This window comes from Papio anubis, chromosome 4 (assembly GCF_008728515.1).
Source record: "Papio anubis isolate 15944 chromosome 4, Panubis1.0, whole genome shotgun sequence".
Taxonomy (NCBI): Eukaryota; Metazoa; Chordata; class Mammalia; order Primates; family Cercopithecidae; genus Papio; species Papio anubis.
Genome location: NC_044979.1, coordinates 160,027,671 through 160,048,669, shown reverse-complemented (window position 1 = coordinate 160,048,669; position 20,999 = coordinate 160,027,671). Strand labels below are relative to the sequence as shown.

Sequence of the window (20,999 nt, the reverse complement as noted above, 5' to 3'; positions counted from 1 at the left end):
TATAAATTCCTGCTTTTATGAGCCCCACATTTAGGTAGGTTTGAGGTAATAAAAATGAAAAATAAGAAAAATATATGCTCTATGAGGTAGAAGTGCTAAATGATGTAATACAAGTAGAGAGGGAGCTAGGAAGTGTGAGTGTGCGTGTGTGTGAGAGAGAATTAGCAAGTTATGTAGGGCAACTTTGGAAGCCCTCAGTGAATAAAAGATTTTCAGTGGCTATGATAAGGTAAGCCATAAGCATATTTGGAGAAAAGATTTTCAAGCAGAAAGAACAGCAAAGGCAAGAGACTTCAAAGTAGGCAATTTCATTTCATTTCCTGCATGACAGTCCCTGAACTATTTCACAGTCACTATTATATCATTCAGTATTTCCTTTTTTGTTATTGAAGAGCCCAAATGCCTTTCGTTACTTCATGGATAAAACAATTATGCAAACTTTAATGACATAGTTGCCTCTCTTCTGGGAACAGCCAATGCTTTGAGTTCACCCTCTTTTTCACATTTGGATGGGATAATACTAAATATTTTATTTTACCTGTTCAGTAGTGACTAAGAGGAATGAATAGATTATTTATGTTTTCGCAGCTTTAAAAATAAGTACAGTTCTGACATGATTAAAAACTTTGCTGAGGCCGGGTGCGGTGTCTCACGCCTGTAATCCCAGTATTTTGGGAGGCCGAGGCAGGTGGATCACTTGAGGTCAGGAGTTTGAAAACATCCTGGCCAACATGGGGAAACCCCGTCTCTACTAAAAATACAAAAATTAGCTGGGTGCGGTGGCACGTGCTTGTAATCCCAGCTACTCCGGAGGCTGAGGCAGGAGAATTGCTTGACCCCAGGAGATAGAGGTTGCAGTGAGCGGAGATCGTGCCACTGCACTCCAGCCTGGGTGACAGAAAAAAAAAAAAATTGTTGACTCATTTCTCTTTCATATCTGTTTTATTCATTTTCTCTCTCTTATTTTCCTTCCTGTCCCACTTTTCCATCCTCTAAAGAGCCACTAGATTACAGGTTCTTCCTAAAAATTTAATTATTCTATTTTTATCCGAGTAGGGTTGAGGAGGCAAGAATGGAGTGTTGGTCATCTGACAAGATACACTTCCTTCATTTAACCTCTGTCCTTCAATGTCTACCTTATTTTCTAACTACCAGCAGAATGGGGAAGGCTGAATAACTAACTGCTAAATTTTAACCAATCTCTGTGAAGTGTCATGTCATTTTTCTCTAAAAGTCAAAGTGATAAAATCACTGAGGCATAGGAAAATGACATTAGCGACTTCACCTCCTTTAACTGTATAAATCACTCTCTGGGTTTTAGGTGCTCATTATAAATCTCATCAGTCAGTAATACCTGTTATGTATATAACAGTGAATATATAATTTATCATTCAAATTTGGCTGCTTTGTGAGTGACCATGGGCACTATTAAATAAAAATAAGTCTGCAAGGCAGGCATGAAGCAGAACTATGCAAAGGAAAACTGAAATTTATTTATCCTACTTATAATGATATTTAATAGAGGTAGTCACATAGTCACTAACAGATAAGCTTCTAGAATCACAGGGAATTGGGTTTATATTCCAGTGTTCAGGAGATAGCTGTTTGATCTTGGGGACATCATCGAATTTCTCTCCTTTATTCCCCAAATCTGTATAGTGTAGCTATCACTGGTTTTAATCTCATAGGACTATGATGAGGATTCATTGAGGTCAAATGTATGAGTTGGTTTCCTTAGATATTATGTATGCAATGCACTCAAATGTTACGAAAATAGAGGCATAAGATTAAGTGAGCCTCTTTATATTTAAAATAACAAAGGAATGTATTAAAATGAATGTAAAAATGAAAGTAAAATATAAAATGTGTTCACAAATATTATGGTGGTAAAAATTGGTTCTAATTTCTTTTCTTTTCTTTTTTTTTTTTTGAGATGGAGTTTCACTCTTGTTGTCCAGGTTGGAGTGCAATGGCATGGTCTCGGCTCACCATAACCTCCGCCTCCTGGGTTCAAGCAATTCCCCTGCCTTAGCCTCCAGAGAAGCTGGGATTACAGGCATGAGCCACCACGCCTGGCTAATTTTATATTTTTAGTAGAGATGGAGTTTCTCCATGTTGGTCAGGCTGGTCTGGGACTCCCAACCTCAGCTGATCCGCCCACCTGGGCCTCCCAAATTGCTGGGATTACAGGTGTGAGCGACCCCGCCCGGCCTTCTAATTTCTTTATGTATAAGTAAATGACTAGAGAGCAGAATTAGAGATAATAAGATCTTACTATATGATAGAAATGGCTTTTAGTGCTTTTTCTATATTAACTAATTTAATCCCTTCAACAACTCTATGAAGAGCAATTCTTGTGGGAAAATTGAGACACAAAGGTATTAAGAAGTCTTTTCATTTTCTTTTGTAAGACAGGGTCTCACTCTGTTGCCCAGGGTGGAGTGCAGAGGCATGATCTTGGCTCACTGCAACCTCCACCTCCCAGGTAAAAGCGATTCTCCTGCCTCAGCCTCCCCAGTAGCTGGGACTACAGGTGCATACTACCACACCCAGCTAATTTTTGTATTTTTTAGTAGAGATGGGGTTTTACCATGTTGGCCGGGCTAGTCTTGAACTCCTGACCTCAGTTGATCCACCCACCTCGGCCTCCCAAAGTGGTGAGATTATAGGCATGAGTCTGACAAAGAAGGCTTTTCAAGGTCGCCTAATAGGTAATTGTCAAAGCAGAGATTTAAACCCAGGCAATTTGGTATCTTAACCTTCAGGATATTCAGACCCTCAGTATGAATAGAAATGAAACAACTGTATAACAAATTTAGAATTAGAGAAATAAATATTTTAATAGGTTTTTAAGAAGTCTGACTTCTGCTTACAGTGAAGAAAATCAGATTTTCCAATCTTAAATTACTAGAAAACCAAACAAAATATATAAAACAACTGTTTTTGTTGTTTTGCTTTCATTTTTGTTTTTATATTGAACAACAGAAATATGCAGTACAAGAAAGTGATTCCTGAATAAGAGAAAACAAATGAGGTAAGCCCCATCATTGCCTCAGCTTATTGCTTTAATAGGGTTCCCAGGTTTAAACGCAAAACACAGAGAATTGAACAGAGATTAGCGGTCCTGCTGAGTTGAGGACACATTTGGAGTTTAGAAGACCAAGGTAGTTAAAATTTGTAAGAAAATATTTGGAGAGTAGAGAGATTGACAGAGGGTGAGCCCTGGATATTTGCAATGAGGAAAACCTCTTCTTTTTGTCTAAATAGTGAAATTTGCCTGCATGAGACAGCATTGTCTTAGGTGAAGAAAATAAGTACTGAAGAGAAATAATGCTCGTAACTCCTCAGAAGAGTTCTATACTAAGTGATTTTTTTGATCATCCTAACAATTCTAACTTAGAAGCAATTCAACTTTTGGGAATGCTAATTAGACATGCTTGGCTAAGTTGAACAAAATTCCAACATGAGCTTTTAATGAAAGACTAAATTTTCTAATACATACTTATTATGTTTCAGATAGAAGAATGGAAATGGGTAAAATATTTTCTATGAAATCCTATTCTTATATATTTTTTTCATATGTTTCTCTGTTCAGTATCTTTCATTCACTACAGTTTTCATAGTTGACCAGATTTTCCCCAACATTTGTTTGTTAAATGGGTAAGAGGAAAAACTAGCCTAGTTTCATTCTAAATTCATTGCTCCTGCACTACTTATACAATGAATAGCTAGTAAAAACTCTAGAGCTAAAGTGCTAAAAGACAGTTACACTGCGTAAGGTGCAAGAGTCCAGTAACTGGTGCCCTAAACATGAATGGAGTATTAGAGAACTAATGAAGAAAAACTTAAAAGTCTACTTTTCTCCATCAAAGACACTGATGTCAATTTCACCATGCTTTGGAAATTTCATGTTTATTGTTCTTCTGATGTTTATATCTTCTCTCTTACTCTGTCCTTGCTGGATCTCGCTAGTCCTTTTCTAATACTTCACACTAGATTGTAAACTTCCTGAAGACAGCTAGTGTATCTTATTCATTGCTTCAGAGAAAATCTTAATAAAATAATATTTTTAACTGATGGTAACAACCAGTGTCTCTAACAAAACTATATAAGAAATGTGATTTGTTCAATGGCTATAGCTTTTGCATCAAAGTTTGAATTGTATTTTAAGAAAGTAATAGTCAGATCTAGACTTCTGTATTTGTTCACTAATATGGCACATTTGGTCAATAAAATATTGATTGTAGTATTGATTTGAACATTTTGAGAAAAATGACTTAATAAATTAACATTCATTTGAAATGACCATTACTAGGTGTCAATTAAATAATTGCGATGTATTTACAGATACAATTAGGAAATATCTTGATAAATGAGCAGGTCTTATTTCTGTTGGAAAAGCCACAGATTATAATCCAGTCTGTGAAAGATAATCTAGCAAAAAAAAAAAACAAAAACAAGAAGAATTCAGAGCCTTACACATTAAAGTTCTAAGCAACATTATCACTTCTATACAAAGTGTAATAAAGTTCTCATTTCAGGACACATTTCCACATTTCTAAAGAAAGTGACAATTAAACATCAACAGTTCTCGATGTCGAAACATAGCCAAAAGTGAGACCATCAGGAGAGGGGCCTAAGAACTCCTCCACTGACAGGAAGAAGGTGAAAAAGTGATAATAAACCTTTTAATCCTGCCACCTACACAGATGATTCTCCACCTACCAGAGGTGAGAGCATATCTAACTAGGTCACTAACAGCAGCAAAGTCTCTGAAGAATGTGAGAACGAGTGAGTAAAAGCATCATTTTCAGAAATTTAGAACTTCAACCCTCACCAAACCATTTAATATGACTTCCCATTTAATTCATTTTAATAATATCAGTGCTAAAAGTATTTTCTAGCAGGTTGTTTTATTACAGAAACTGTCTCAATCACACAAAAACTTTTTTCCCCTCTTTGGAGCAGAACTTCAATCAACTTCAATCAACTGACTGGACGTCTGCAGTCAAACCTACTTCAGGATTCAAGAATGAGACATTCACCATATCCTACACATTAAACAGACGTCCTAGTGATCATGTGCCTTCCCTTTGCTGCAGAAGGGCCCAACCTGCTTTTGACTAAGTAGATTTAATACTAGTATTGTTATTTGACCAATCTCTACATTTGGAGGGGAGAGGGAAGACTCATTCTCCAGGATGTATAAGAAACCATTTATAGAGTGCTCAGAGATGACGGTTGAGAAGACATCAATGACAAACATCTGGCTCATTAAAAATGTTTGATCTAGTTTGTAGATTTGCCTCTGCCCAGATCTCATGTTGAATTGTAATCCCCAGTGTTGAAGATGGGGCCTGATGGGAGGTGTTTGGATTATGAGGGCATGAATGGTTTAGTATTGTCCTGTTGGTGCTGTTCTCTTGAGAGTGAGTGAGTGCTCAAGAGATCTGGTCATTTAAAAGTGTGTGGCACCTCCTCTCGCACTCTCTCTCTCTCTTGCTCCTGCTCTGACTTTCTCTCTTCTTCCCCTGCTGGACACTTGCTTCCACTTCTCCTGCCCTTGGACATCACACTCCAAGTTCCACTGCCTTTGGACTCTGGGACTTGCATCAGCGGCTTCCTGGGGGCTCTTGGGCCTTTTGGCTGCAGACTAAAGGCTACACTGTCATCCTCCCTGGTTCTGAGGCTTTGGGCTGAGCTACTACCAGCTTATCTCTTTCCCCAGCTTGCAGACGGCCTATCATGGGACTTCACCTTGTAATTTTGTGAGCCAGTTCTCCCTAATTAACTCTCTTTTATATATACATATATCCTATTGGTTCTGTCTCTCTGGAGAACCCTGACTAATCCATTGTTCAAAATCAGCTGACTTTTCCACAACAGTTTCCCTCAATGTTAGCCCCCTTGAAGGGGACTGAAAGGTTTGCAATAAGCATTGTTCTCCTTTGCCCTATTTAAAAACGTTACTCAGAAAACAGATTTGGAATTAGGCTGGTGAATGCAAGCCCTTATATCTGTGATGTCCAGGGATCATGCTATTAACAACATTTTCAAAGTGTCTATGAACCAAAATAAGCTTGAAGGAGAAAGTCGTTTTTTAAAATTATGTCAATACACATACAATTTGTTTTCATATTCTCTTACCAGCTATTACTGAATATCTTCCAGGAACTGCACGAGGATGGGACATTGGAACTGAAAGAGAATCAAGCACTCTGGCTCTCAAGGAACTCCCAGGCTAATTAAATGTATTTATTTTAGAGACAAAGTCTTATTTATTTTAGAGACAAGACAAAGTCACCCCTCCAGTCTGTCACCCAGGCTGGAGTACAAGGGTGCGATCACAGCTCACTGCGACCTCAAACTCCTTGGCTCAAGCGATCTTCCGGCCTCAGCCTCCTGAGTGGCTTGGATTACAGGAACATGCCACCGCACCCAGCTAAGCTAATACCATCTAGGCAATCAAACCCTCAATGGCAGTGCATCTTGCTGGGGGGCCACACGGCTTCTATGCCTGCTCCTACATATGCTTATATGTGATGCCAACACATGAGAGGAGTCACTGCCTGCAGAGCTGTGCAAACTCATTCTTTCCAAAGTAAAGGGTCAGGATGTGTGATGAACTTGGCAGTTCACACCCTGCATTCTTCTCCCTCTAAGGGACCTGATCACTCACTTATATAAATTGTTGCTATTGAAGAAATCTAACTTTACAAAAGTGGTGGACAAATTTGGATTCAATATAAGCATTAAAATTGATCTAAAAGTAAAAGCAATGCAGATGACTCTTCTAAATGATATAACTTTTTTTTTTTTGTAGCTCAGATTTGTTTAATGATATGAGGAAAAAACCCCAGCAAATTTGAGAACTGGAACCCCAATGCCTCCTAAAAGATCCATGCTATGATAAAGCAACCTGTTCATGGCCATCCTCAGATTGCATAAGCATAGAAAATGCTAAAGAGACTCTCAAGCTTGGAAGATGCGTGACTCTCTGTCACATAGTACAATTATGTTTATTTATTGGAGTGTCAACTTTACGAGAGCAGAAATCACATGATTTGTTTGGTTCTATATTTTTAACTTCTATGACAGCAGAATGTAAAATATGCTGTTGACAGATTGACTGACATATAGGTGGATCCATAGACCAAAATAGTTTTTTTTTTTTAAAAAAAAGGAGATTTAATAAATTATTTAACTCTATCAAAGAGATAGTAAGAGCCCAGGGCAAAAAGAGGCAGAAACTATGAAACTACGGTACTGAAAAGAAAATGTAAACAGCCAACACAAAACTGATAAATGAAAGGTGAAGTAGTCATGTGCAACATGGCACCGAACTAAGGCAGCTTTAGAGAAGTATATGCAAATCATAAAAACAGGAAGTATAGGAGCATGGACGATTTGTAAGATTCACTCAAAATGTGCATAAAAGTATATTGAAGAAGTAATGCAGGCCAGGCGCAGTGGCTCACTCCTGTAATCCCAGCACATGGGAGGCTAGGCAAGCAGATCAAAAGATCAGGAGTTCGAGGCCAGCCTGGCCAACATGGTGAAACCCTGTCTCTACTAAAAATACAAAAAAAAAAAAAAAAAAAAAAAAAATGATCACGGTGGAGTGGTGCATCCTGCTCCACTGGTAATCCCAGCTACTTGGGAGACTGAGGCACAAGAATCGCTTGAACCCAGGAGGTGGAGGTTGCAGTGAGCCATGATTGTGCCAGTGTGCTCCAGCCTGGGTGACAGAGTGAGATTCTGTCTGAAAAAGAAAAAAACAAAAGTAATGCAAAGGCTTTGGCGTAAGATAGCCTGACACTCTTTGCCAATATCAATTCATGTGATGGTTTATACCACAATCAAGGCTCCTCACAAAAAAAAATCTTGATCCAAAAGAATAATAAAGTATTATCTTCGTAAAAACTAACCAGAAAGCCAACAAAAATGATATGAGAGACCAAGAAACAAAGGTGTGATTATGTGATTGTAAAAGAGCCCCTTTTCCTGTAATCCCTGTTCCTTTGCCAACGGGATTTTGTAGCTACTTCCAAGGGGAGGTATAGCCAATTTTTCTTTCTTGAATTTCAGCTGAACTTTTGCCTTATTTGGCCACAATTGTGTGGCATAAACGATGCTTTTCCAGTTCTGAGCCTAGACTTTTAAGAGACAACACACACTTCTTTTCTCTGGAAACCATGCAGAGCTGCCCTGAGCTAGATGGGGGACAATGAAAGATATGAGAGGCCCAGTGGACCATGTTCCCAGCCGATCCCTCTGAAGAGGACTCGGCTTGCTGGCTGGCTGCTGGAGGCACTTGTATACATGAGGAGCCCAGCCAAAATCAGAACTGCACAACCCAGATGGCTGGCTTGTTAAGAAGCAAAAGCTATCTTTGCTACACGGTTTGTAAATACACCAGTATTTAAAATTTATAGATTTGTTCACCTCATCCCCCACCAAAAATAAACTCTGAGATTCTACTTGCCAATTAGAATGAGAATTAATAAAACTGTAGAATATAGGATCAATATAAACAAGTTACAAACTAGTACTAAATACAAAAATTGTTCTAAGAAAAATATGCAATTTAATATAGAAACAAAATACAAAGTAACAGCATAAATCAAACATTTACTGGAAAAGTTATTCCACGTTCATAAACTTTTGAAGGAATCAATGTCATAATGATGTCAATGTTTCCTCAATTAACCCATACATTTAATATAATTCAATGTATATCAATTATAATTCCATCAGAATCTTTTTTGAGGAACATAGCAAGCCGATTCTAAAATGTATATGGAAGTAAGGAGGCCTGAGACTAATTCAGAAGTGAAGAAGCCTCAGAATAATTAAGTCAATGTTTAAGAAGCTAAAAAAGGTGGAGGCTACCCAGGTAGCTTAACTCATTATGAAGTTATGGGAATATATAAACAGAATGGTAATTTATTGCCAGAATAGCCAAATAGACTCAGAGAATAGATAGTCTGGGAAAGATCACTGCATGTATGAGAAAGGTGATCTTAGAAAACAAGGAGGTAAAAAGGACCCATTCTATCAATGATACCGGAACAACAGGCTACCTGTACCAAAACAAAACAAACAAAAAATGATTCCTGAAGTCAGACCATATATAAAAATAATTTCCATACATACAAAAGACAAAACTTTAGAACCTTTAGAGAAATTTTAGAGGAAAATATTCTTATGGTCTTAGAAGAGAGAATAATTTCTTACATGATATTTTAAAAATTTCAACTCATAAAGAACTGTATAAATGCTCCTACTAATGCAAAGTCCCCATAAAATCAGTGAAAAGACAAGTTTAGGTGGAAATACATGTAATAAATATAGACATCCATAATTAATGGCCATAAGACCACTGTGAACCAATAAGGAAAAGATAAACAATATGGTAATGTTAGCAAAGTATATGAACTAAACATTCACAAACAAAGAAGCCTAAATGGCCAATAAACGTAACAACTGACACTCATTTCATCATTACTAATATTATTATTTGAGACAGGGTCTTACTCTGTTGCCCAGGGTGGAGTATAGTGGTGTGATCATAGCTCACTGCAACCTCAAACATGGAGGCTCAAGTGACCATCCAGTCTCAGTCTCCAGAGTAGCTGTGACTATAGGTATGCACCAACATGCCTGACTCATTTCACTGTTAATGAGGAAAATGGAAAAATAAAATTCTTTACCAGATTTGACTACCTTGGTAAGTATGTGGAACAGTGGAGATATTTATATACTATTAGGTGATGCAAAAGTAACTGCGGTTTTTGACATTAAAAGTAATGGCAAAACTGCATTACTTTTGCACCAAACTAATACTATAAGTAGTACTGAAAATTGTACATCAATTTTAGAGAGAGATAGAGCATTATGTAACAAAACTAAATAGCTTATTTTTTATGGTAAAAGCTATTTTACATTAGGTTTATGTCCAAGAATGCATATTATTCTACAGCAGATTTATTGCTATATTGTAATTTTTAGTAATTGTAAAAGCTTAAGTTAGGACAAAACCAACATCTATTTATGAAAAAATATATGTGATAAAAACAAAAAGGTCAATTTGCCAGGCACCATGGTTGAAGCCTGTATTCCCAGCACTCTGGGAGGTCAAGGTGGGTGGATTACCTGAGGTCAGGAGTTCGAGACCAGACTGGCCAACATGGTGAAACCCCTGTCCCTACTAAAAAAAATACAAAAATTAGCTGGGTGTGGTGACACACTTCTGTAATCCCAGCTACTCAGGAGGCTGAGGTAGGAGAATCGCTTGAACCTGGGAAATGGAGGTTGCAGTGAGCCAAGATCGCACCACTGAACTGCAGTCTGGGAGACAATGCAAGACTCCATCTAAAAAAAACAAAAAGTGGTTAATTTAAATGAAATATTCAGAATAATGAAAATGTATACGATATTATTACATAAATTAGCATCATTACATATCATAAACAACTCTCGTCATTACTGTGATACTCTGTGTGGGAATTTTCAAAACATGTGAACAGTACCATAAGTTGCATATGGGTGTAGTCAGATGTAAAAGTGCACATATACATCTGAGTAATGACTAAAAAGCTAAAGAATGTTTTCCCTTGGTAGTGAAGGAAAGTGAGCAGAGTAGGAGGAGGACACAGAAAGCTACAACTGTGATTTTAATTTTAACTTAAACTTGAAAGTGAATGTCTATGTTCAATAGATTATTATTTAAATACTGTTATATTTTTTAAAAGACTTTTTTTTTTTGTTTTTGTTTTTGTTTTTTGCAGATGGAGTTTTGCTCTTGTTGCCCAAGCTGGAGTGCAGGTTACAGCGATTCTCCTGCCTCAGCCTCCTGAATAGCTGGGATTACAGGCATGCGCCACCATGTCTGGCTAATTTTTTGTATTTTTAGTAGAAACGGTATTTCACCATGTTAGCCAGGCTGGTCTCAAACTCCTGATCTCAGGTGATCCACCTGCTTTGCCCCCCCCCCCCCCCGCCCAAGTGCTGGGAATACAGGCATGAGTCACTGTGCCCGGCCAAAAATAGGCTTTATTTCTTAGAGCAGTTTTAGGTTCACAGCAAAATTGAGCAGAAGGTACGAAGAGGTCTCATATATGCCCTCCCTTCACACATGCACAACCTCTTCCATTATCAACATCTCCCATTAAAATGGTACCTTGGTTATAAACCTAGGTTGAACCTACGGTATCACCTCATTAGCACTCAAAGCCCACAGTTTACATTAGGGCTCACTCCTGATGCCAAACATTTTCTGGATTTGGACAAACAAACATCTATCCACCACTGTAGTAGAGTAGTTTCACTGCACTAAAATTCCTCTGTGCCTCATCCATGTATCCCTTTCTTTCCTAATTCCTGGACTGGAACTCGCTAATCTTTATACTGTCTCCGTAATTTTTCCTGTTTCAGAGTGTCACAGTTGGAATCATACAGTATACAGCCTTTGCAAATTGACTTTTTTCACCTAGTGATATACATTTAAGTTTCCTCCATGTTTTTTTTAATGACTTGATAGCTTATTTCATTTTAGTGGTGAACAATGCCCCATCTCATGGATTTGCTGGTTTATTCATCCATTTATTTACTGAAGGACATGTTGGTTGCTTCCAAGTTTTGGCAATTATGAATAAAGCTATAAAAAAATCATGTGTAGGTTTTTGTGCACATTTCATGCAACTCCTTTAGGTAAATACAAAGGAATGTGATTGCTGTATCATATGGTTAAAACATGTTTTGTTTTGTAAGAAACTACCAAACTGTCTTGCAAAGTGTCTATGGCATTTGCATTTCCATCATCAGTGAATGAGAGTTCTCGTTGCTTCACATCCTCACCAGTATTTGCTGTTGCTCTGGATTTTGCCCATTTGAGTAGGTATGCAATAGTACCTTGTTTTAGTTTGCACTTCCTAAATGACATACGATATGGAGCATCTTTTTATATGTTTGCAATTTTTTTTTATTATCTTTTGTCTAAAATATGTCATAAACATTGTAAGAGGCAGGATGTTGTGGCTCATGCCAGTAATCCTGCAATTTGGGAGGCCAAGGCAGGAGGATCTCTTGAGATCACTAGTTTAAGACCAGCCTGGGCAACAGAGCAAGACTCCATCTATACAAAAATTTAAAAAGTTATCCATGTGTGATGGTGTATACTTGTAGTCTCAGCAACATGGGAGGCTGAGGCAGGAGGATCACTTGAGATCAAGAGGTTGAGACTGAAGTGGGCTGTGATCACACCACTGCACTCAAGCCTGGGTGATAAGAGATCCTGTCTCTAAAAGAAAACAAAAAGATCTAGAAGTATTCATATATTAAATTGTTGGAAAGAGCAGAACTAGACTAATATCCTAGAACAGGTGTCCCCAACCCCTGGGCCATGGGCCACTACCAGTCTGCTAGGAACCAGGTCACACAGCAGGAAGTGAGCAGCGGGTGAGTAAGGGAAGCTTCATCTGTACTTAGAGCCACTGCCATCACTCGCATTACCAGCTGATCTCTGCCTCCGGTCAGATCATCAGCAGCATGAGATTCTCATAGGAGCACAAACCCTATTGTGAACTGTGCATGTGAGGGATCTAGGTTGCCTGATCCTTGTGACAATCCAATGCTTGATGATCTGTCACTGTCTCCCATCACCCCCAGATGGGACCGTCTAGTTGCAGGAAAACAAGCTCAGGGCTCCCAATGACTCTACATTATGGTGAGCTGTATCATTATTTTATTATATGTTACAATGTAATAATAATAGAAATAAAGTGCACAATAAATGTAATATGCTGGAATCATCCTCAAACCACCCCTCTTTTCTTGCTCCCAGTCAGTGAAAAGATTGTCTTCCATGAAACCTGTCCCTGGTGCCAAAAAGGTTGGGGACTCCTGCCCTAGTATCAAAGGATCTCTATGACAGATAACTGTGAGCAGACAGATGGAGCAGTAGGGGCACTGCATGTTTAGAATAGGCTCAGGAATCTCATCATTTCATTCAGAGTAGCTTTTAGCAACAGGGTTTATACAAAAATTAGCTGGGCATAGTGGTGCACACCTGTAGTCCCAGCTACTCGGGAGGCTGAGGCAGGAGAATTGCTTGAACCCGGGAGGCAGAGGTTGCAGTGAACCGAGACTGTGCCAAACGCACTCCAGCCTGGCAACAGAGCAAGACTCTCTGCTCTCAAAAAAAAAAAAAAAGAAAAATAAAAAGAAAAAGTGAAAAAGAAACAAGGTTTATACATATTATTTTGTGGAGTCTTAGATGCCTATTATAAGTAGAGAGTAATAGAGAGGCACCACAGTGTCAACACAGCCCTCCTGCTTGACAAGATGACCTGCTGCTACATCATGAGAGTAGGATGTAGCACTTCAGTAAAAAGCTACAGCATTAAAACATGGCTCCTTAACATTTCAGCAGTCCTAAGTAAGGGTGAGAAACTTACACTGATCTGCAATGGTCCCCTAATTTAAATATGAATAACTTAAAACCTGTCAGATTTAGGGAAATTAAAATGTAAGGCAAGAACCATGTTTTTAGAACTCTGGAAATGTTTTTGAACAGAAGTCTATAAGGGTGAAGTAGATGAGGTGGGAAATATATAGGGAAAGTATTTTTAGTTACAAGTCTAAAGGCTCTTTTATTATCTTCAGACTACCGGGAGTTACAAGTCCTTAAATGAAAGCTGGAAAGATGAAGCATACAATATAACATTTCTTGGTATTCTAGGAATGAATAAGTACAAAAGAGAGTATGATGAATAATTTCCTAAGCCTTCTTTCTACTGCTGTCTCTCCCCTTCCTACAGTATTGATCTCCAAAGTCAGCACTAGTTTTTCAAGTTACTGATGATTTTAAATATTGCACTAGAACAAAGAAACCAGAATGTACTTAGTATTATTTTTTGTTCACCAGTTTATACTATTTTTGTTAGTACCTTAACTTTGTTTTATCACCCTTCATTTACATACATTTACACAGGCTTTTTTTTTTTTTTTTTTTAATTTGAAAAGAAAATAGATGAACACAAGTTAATCGACAGATTCAAGTTTGGAATCAAAATTATTTTATTTTAAATCTCAATTACAATATTACAGATCACATTCTGTATTCCACAAGAAGGAATTAAATTTGTCTACCCTGTGTAGAACTGGTGGAAGCCGTTCATGAACGCTTGACATTAATTGAGGTCAAAGTTGGTAGGTAGTGTTTATCTTCGGTATTGGTTATAGTTTCTAGTATAGAAAATTTAAACTATTTCATTACAGTTATTTTGGTGGCAAGTTGATAAACCCAACTTAAAATTTCTTAAGATGAAAAAAAAGAAAAGCTTTTTGTTGCCTTATTCTTGAGAAGTCCAAATGAAGGGAACAGTGTTCAACACAGATGCCTATGAATAGATTTGAATCATCTGCTTGGGGAACGTGAATGGCAGGCATGACAGGGCTGCTTGTTGAAAAGCCTTCCCAGAATCACACTAAATGGACTAGAGATCCTCTCACCCCAAAACAGAGAAATTGAGCAAACAAAAATAATAGACAACAAATTATCTAACCTGTTGAGCAAGTCTTTTTATTTTGATACTTTTACAACTTGTGCGCTTGCTGACACTGGAGGAGACTGTGCCCCCAGAGTTAGTTAAATCCTAGAGATAGCAAACAACTCACCAGGAGTGAACCTTTCTTAGGCGAATTAACCAATCCAGAGCTCACTCACTGCCATGAGGCTCTTACACTCCAGGCCAATATTTCCCTGCCCTAATCACTCCATTGCCAGGTACCAGACAACTCAGGAAACCCCTACAATCTACAGTACACTGAAATTGTTCACACTTGTCAGTTCTAAGTTGTTTACCCTGCCTTGTTCATTAAAGCTCTGACACATTTTCTGCTTGCTCCCTCTGCCTCCTGGCTGACCTGGTGTTTCTGACTGTGGCCCTGCATGTGGACTGGCTCCCGCTTCTAGAGTTCTGCGCATATAAACTTCCTCCTTCGTGCCAGTCATTTCTGTGTCTGCATGTTCTACTAGACCTGATGAATACAAATCTTGGGTGCATTTTAAAACACAATCTAGTATACTTATACCTTTGAAATCAAATTAACCAATTAATTTACAAATTAACCGATTAAATCAATTTACTGTTATTTTAATTTAATTTTAAATTAGTTATATTTATTACTTTATTATGCAGTTGATATTTATTAAGTACTTAGTTTGTCCTAATGCAAATATTATTATTTCTTTAACTTAGGTACTAAAAACCACCTATTAGTTCAGGTTCTTCAAATGACACTTTTCCTTCATTATCTCTAAGTACCCTCTCTCATACCATCTTGAAATTTACAAGGTATTTCAAGACTTTGGAAATTGTAGTATATAAATCAAGTATATAAATCAAGAAAGAGACAGAGGGAGGAGGAGAAAGAGAAGACACTCAAAGTCAATAGATTAATCAAATATTTTATTTTTTATTTTTACATTTTCTCAGTTTCAACTCAGAAATAAGGAGTTATAGATCACTTTATTTTTTAATACATATATTTTAAGACTTGAATCCGATTTCATGTATTTTTTTTTACTTTGCTTTTTACCCACAATTTTATTTTAAAAAATGTTTTCATTTTAACTTTTTGTGGGTACATAATACCCACAGGTTTATTTTCACATTTGTGATAGAGAAAAATTCTAAAACACATGGTCCAAATAATTCAAAAATTGGATCAAGAAAAATATAATATTCTTGTAAAACCTAATAATAAAAACAGACCATGGTAAAGAAGCAAACACAAGAGGAAAAAGAATATTCATCAAAAGTTACAGAGAGATTAATTTTGAATATGCTCTATTGGAAGTGAGTTTTCCATCTGAATTTAAGGACCAAGGCCATGAGTTAATAAAAAATTTGGGTAAGATGTGTCAGTTTGGAACTAAAAAGACAATTAAGTGTCCTCCGTGCATTCCTACTTTAACTCAAATCCCTTTGATCACAATGAAGAAAGCACAGGGAAATTTTAATGAGAAATGACTTTGTAGACATAAGCTTTAAACAGTTTTAGTTTATATTTTAAGTAAGGGCAACCATAAAGACAAGGAACTTATTAATAGTTTAATGAGTTTGGGATATACCTCCCAACTGATTAGATGATACCGTTGTGGGTCACATTTAGAGAGAGAACAAATAAGAGGTCTTACAGAAATCTTGCAGTGGGATGAGTGCCTTCAACAAAGTGAACATATAAACTCAATGTAATTACCAGGTCACTGAGAAGTAGAAGTCCCTTTCTGGAGTCTCCAAAAATCAGGATCCTTGAAAGTATTGTGAAAATTGGAAAAACATTAAACCATCTTCCCTTAAAACAAGCTGTTAAAATAAGTCAAACATAAGACACAAATATTTGTGGAGATATGCATACACTCTAATAAGTAGAATTAGACTTTGTTTACCAAGGTCATCTAAGTTTGTGATCTACCACTGCACCATTTTTAGGAGATTATTATCCAGGAAATTCGAATTGCACATCTATATAGAGAGAAGACAGCAGTAGAAATAAAACTCCAGTGAACTACTGAAACCAAACAGTTAAGCAGACAATATTGATTATTCAATTAAATAAATCAGCCCTGTGGATTGAAAGTGAGTTTTTAGAACTGCACCTTGAAACACAGTCTCATATACTTTAAAATGAGGTAAAGACACCCAGGGAGAGAACTTGGCAGCATTGTGGCATGGTGTATATATGCATTTGGGCTATTTCCAGGAGAGTTTCCAATGAGCCAACACATAATAAAAGGAATAGAAACAGCCTTGGCAGCATCACACAGGAAGCCAGCAGAATCTATGCCAAGTCTGGCAGCAGAGGTAAAGGCTGCAACAATAATGATTTAGGAGTACAGCTTTGCAATCTTTCCCAAACAAAGAGCGCTTGGAGGGAAATCACTCTCTTCAGAGTCCTAATAGAAGGAAAGTTGTCTTTATCCACCCACTTTATTAACCAAATTTCACATCCATGATTTTCAAAACTAGCTTGTAAGTGCTGTTGGATACCACCCTTTGTCTTGCTCTGCCCTGGGAAAAAACAGTACTCAGAGAGAGACGTTTCAGCAATTTCAGACATTGTTGATCTGTAATACATGTAGAAACTAAGCCTAATAGCTAAAATTAGTTTGCAGGGCTTTCAATTCTTCCATTTCACATAGCCCGCATTTGCTCAGTTTACATTTCAAAAGCCCAGTGTCCATTTCTGTTTTGTTCTGCATTGGGCTGTGTCTTTTTTGTCATCATGACTCTGCAGTACAGTCAATGAAGACAGAAATAAGTAGAATATTCCTATTCCTCTCTGACTTCGGGATTCCTGCAGGTTGCATTTGGATGCCCCAGGTTGTGAGGTTAACAATACGTCTTTCCTCACCTGCGTGTTCTGCATGCAAGAACAAATGCAGAAGGGACATCCTAAGTGTGTATGCCTTGAGAAAGCACACGTTTTATCTTCCACAAGCAAATTACATCCTACACTAGACTCCACCCCATGTGTAAATGGTAACGTAGAAGCTTGCCAAACACCTCCCTAATCTGCATTGAATCTGATGCTGCGGACTTGAGTTTTGTTACATTCTTCATTAATAGTTTGTTGCATACTTGTACTGACTGACTTTAATTCTTCGTTTCTGTAGTTTTTCCATTTAATATGTGGACCAAAAAAGCACAACTGGACCAACATATAAAATAAACACACTCTTTTACTACAAAAATTTGGGGAAACTAAATTTTCAATGATAGAAGGAATGATTATATGTTAAAACCAAATGCTAATATTGGATACATTTATTAATTCAATAAATGAATATTCATTTATTTACTGAGCTCCTTCTGTGTGGCATGCACTATTCTTGGTTCTTGACATACTGCTATGAAGAAAGGAATATAGAGTTTACTTTCTAATGTGGATGAGAGGAAGATATAAGCAACCAAACAACTAAGGAAATACTTTCGTACTATGTTAGGGGGTGAATTGAATTAATAGAAATTAAAGTAGAATAAGAGGATAGAATGGCATGGAAAGATACAATGTAAGAATATGCAGAAAGCAATGCAGAACTTGGCCTGCAGAAGAAAATTTCCAGACAAATTATATAGATGTCTTTCCTGATGATTATATTATTTTCCAGTCTTTTCCTGTGATAGTACATTTTATATGTTAACTTGCCTAGGCTAAAGGGTGCCTAGATAGCTGGTAAAATATCACTTCTGGCTATGCCTGTGAGGGTGTTTCGGCATGAGATGAGCATTTCAATTGGTGCATGAGTAAAGCATATGACCCTTCATTTGCCCAAATGTACGTTTACATCATCCAAATCATTCAGGACTTGAAAATGACTAAAAGACAGAATAAGAGTAAATTCACTCTCTGTCTGACTGCTTGAATTGGGACAGCAATCTTCTCACACCCTTGGCACTCATTCCTGCTTCTCAGGCTGTCAGATTTTGAGTGGAATCTTGGCCATCAGCTCTCTGTCCCTCAGGTCTTCCAACTATACCAACACCAGCTTTCCTGAATCTCCAGCTTTCAGGGGGCAGAGCATGGGACTTCTCAGCTTCTGTAATCATGCAAGACTGTTATTATATCTTGCGATAAATCTCTCTCTCTATATATATGTATATATATTCTATTGGTTTTGTTTCTCCGGAGAACCCTGACTAATGCACTCCCTAAATCATCCACTTACATAATGAAAGTCACACTTAGTAACAAAGATCTAGAATCATTAAGAAAGGAGACAGCAGAGGAGGCTTTTTATGTTTGCCCATTTTGTTGTCTCTCTCCTTTAACTTTCAGTGTTAGCGCTCAAAAGTACTAAGTAGTCAATCTTTCAGACTCCTCACTCCTCACCTATGACAACCATAATCCTTTAAAACCATATGTTTTCTTTTCTTTTTTTTGAGACAGAGTCTTGCTCTGTCACCAGGCTGGAGTGCTATGGCACGATCTTGGCTCACTGCAAGCTCCAACTCCCTGGTTCAAGTGATTCTCCTGCCTCAGTCTCCCGAGTAGCTGAGATTACAGGCATGTATCACCACACCCAGCTAATTTTTGTAGTTTTAGTAGAGACGGGTTTCACCATATTGGCCAGGCTGGTCTTGAACCCCTGACCTCAGGTGATCCACCCACCTCAGCCTCCCAAAGTGGTGGGTTGAGCCACTGCGCCCGGCCAAAACCACATGTTTTCTTAACATTCTTAATATTAATTTAATAATACTAACTTATAAGGATTGACATTTTCTTAAACCTCCATTTTTTTCTCCATAATTCTAGTCCCATGATATATTTCCTAAAAAAAAATCCTGATATACTACAGTATTACATTTGAAAATATAACGGTATCAGTTTTAGGACACTTACACTAAAATATGCTTAACAAACAGCACAAAGAAAGACTGTGATTGTTTCATAAGAAAAGCAAGTAGGAAAATTTGATGGACCAAATAATCCAAGTCAGAATTATTTTTGAAATAAATTGCTTTTACTAATTTTACTCAATGTTAAATAGACAATGAATACATTCTATGCTTCAATTTCTCACTTACAGAACATGGCTACATTGGTAATGCACAGAGCTTTTATCTTGTATTTTTCTCTTCTATATTGGAAATAAATAGATAATGCATTTGACCAAATGATTTAAAAATATTGGTGAGTTCACTGCAAATCAGCCCCTTGTCTTTTAGTTTGAGATAGTAACAACATCAATGAACTAATAAATTAGGCTCACTTGAGATTTTGTTTTCGTGAGTGAGAATAAAATTAGCCTCTGGCATTCACATGGACATTTTATAAGGAATTTCGCTTTTTGTAACTTCTGCATTTTGAAACTGCTATGGGAATTTTGTAGTGTTACAATTTTTCCAAGAAAAGATAAATTATCTTCTAGAGTAAACATATAGTTGTTTTTTCCTTTCTCAACTCTGCATAGAAAAAACTTATTTTTTTTTTTTTTTTTTTTTTTTTGATGACACTTAACCAAAAGCAAGAGACTTGTGAGTCCCAGCACCAGCTGTACATACATATCTCATGGGAAAGAAACATTGAAAGAAAGCCCAGAGCATGGTGCTGCTTCTCAAGAAGGTCCTGCCTGCGGTAATGTGAGATGCTCATCGTTATGCTTCTCCAGTAGGCAGTTATGCTTCTCCAGTAGGCAGTTCTCCTCCCTGTTGATGAAGGCTACTGCATTAGCCTGTGCTCTAAATCCAGAAGTCCTGACAGGCTCCAAGACATCAGCCAAATCTGGCAATTTTAAGGGCAGAGGTGATATGTATTATCCCTGTCATACTTTTGTGTTATTTAGTGATTAGCAAATTGATCTCCAGTTAACAAAATAACAGGGAAGGTTGGGTTCTAATTAGTGTGTAATACCTTTAGAGATGACAATATGTGAGAGTTCAAGGAAAATTTCCTTGTGTTATTGCAAGCCATTCATCAATACCTGTGCTACTGGGGAAATTACTGGGTTAGATAAATTGATCTTTAAGATACTAAACTAAATGAGCCAACATATATCACCATAGACTTTAATAATAATATAGCAAGACCCACAAAAGTAAACAGTATGCACTGAGTTTAGAGTAATAGGAATATGCCTAGGAAAATGAGCAAATCTGTATGATAGAGTTTCAGGCAATATTCACGGACCATTTGTTTTCAGCCAGCCAGAAGTAGAGGTGATCCACTGCCAGTTATTGTCCCAGCTGTCTTTAGATGGTACCTGATAAAAAAGCGATCTCATGGGAATGCCAAGATTGTCATTTTCCTTATCTTTATGATTATACAATGAAACTACGGAAAACAAAGTTTCTGCATAGTATCCAATCTAAATATAGAGTTTATTGTGCTTAGTACATTTTTAACTTACTGTGAAACGCAAAAATAGAAATGTCTTTGGGCCAGCCGTGGTGGCTCACACCTATAATCCAGGCATTTTGGGAGGCTGAGGC

General features: G+C 37.4%; 1 long non-coding RNA gene across 2 annotated transcripts in view; it reads right to left on the bottom strand.

Annotated features, from left to right (window-relative positions):
• The window catches only part of LOC103882672, a 150,940-nt gene that overhangs the window by 40,028 nt on the left and 89,913 nt on the right, over positions 1-20,999 (bottom strand). The window contains exon 4 of one of the 2 annotated variants that reach the window (XR_001900532.3): positions 15,709-16,318. The exons of the other annotated variant lie outside the window; for it this stretch is intronic. This is a non-coding gene — a long non-coding RNA (uncharacterized LOC103882672). Of the gene's footprint in view, positions 1-15,708; positions 16,319-20,999 lie in introns of those variants that run through there. 2 annotated transcript variants of the gene reach the window in all.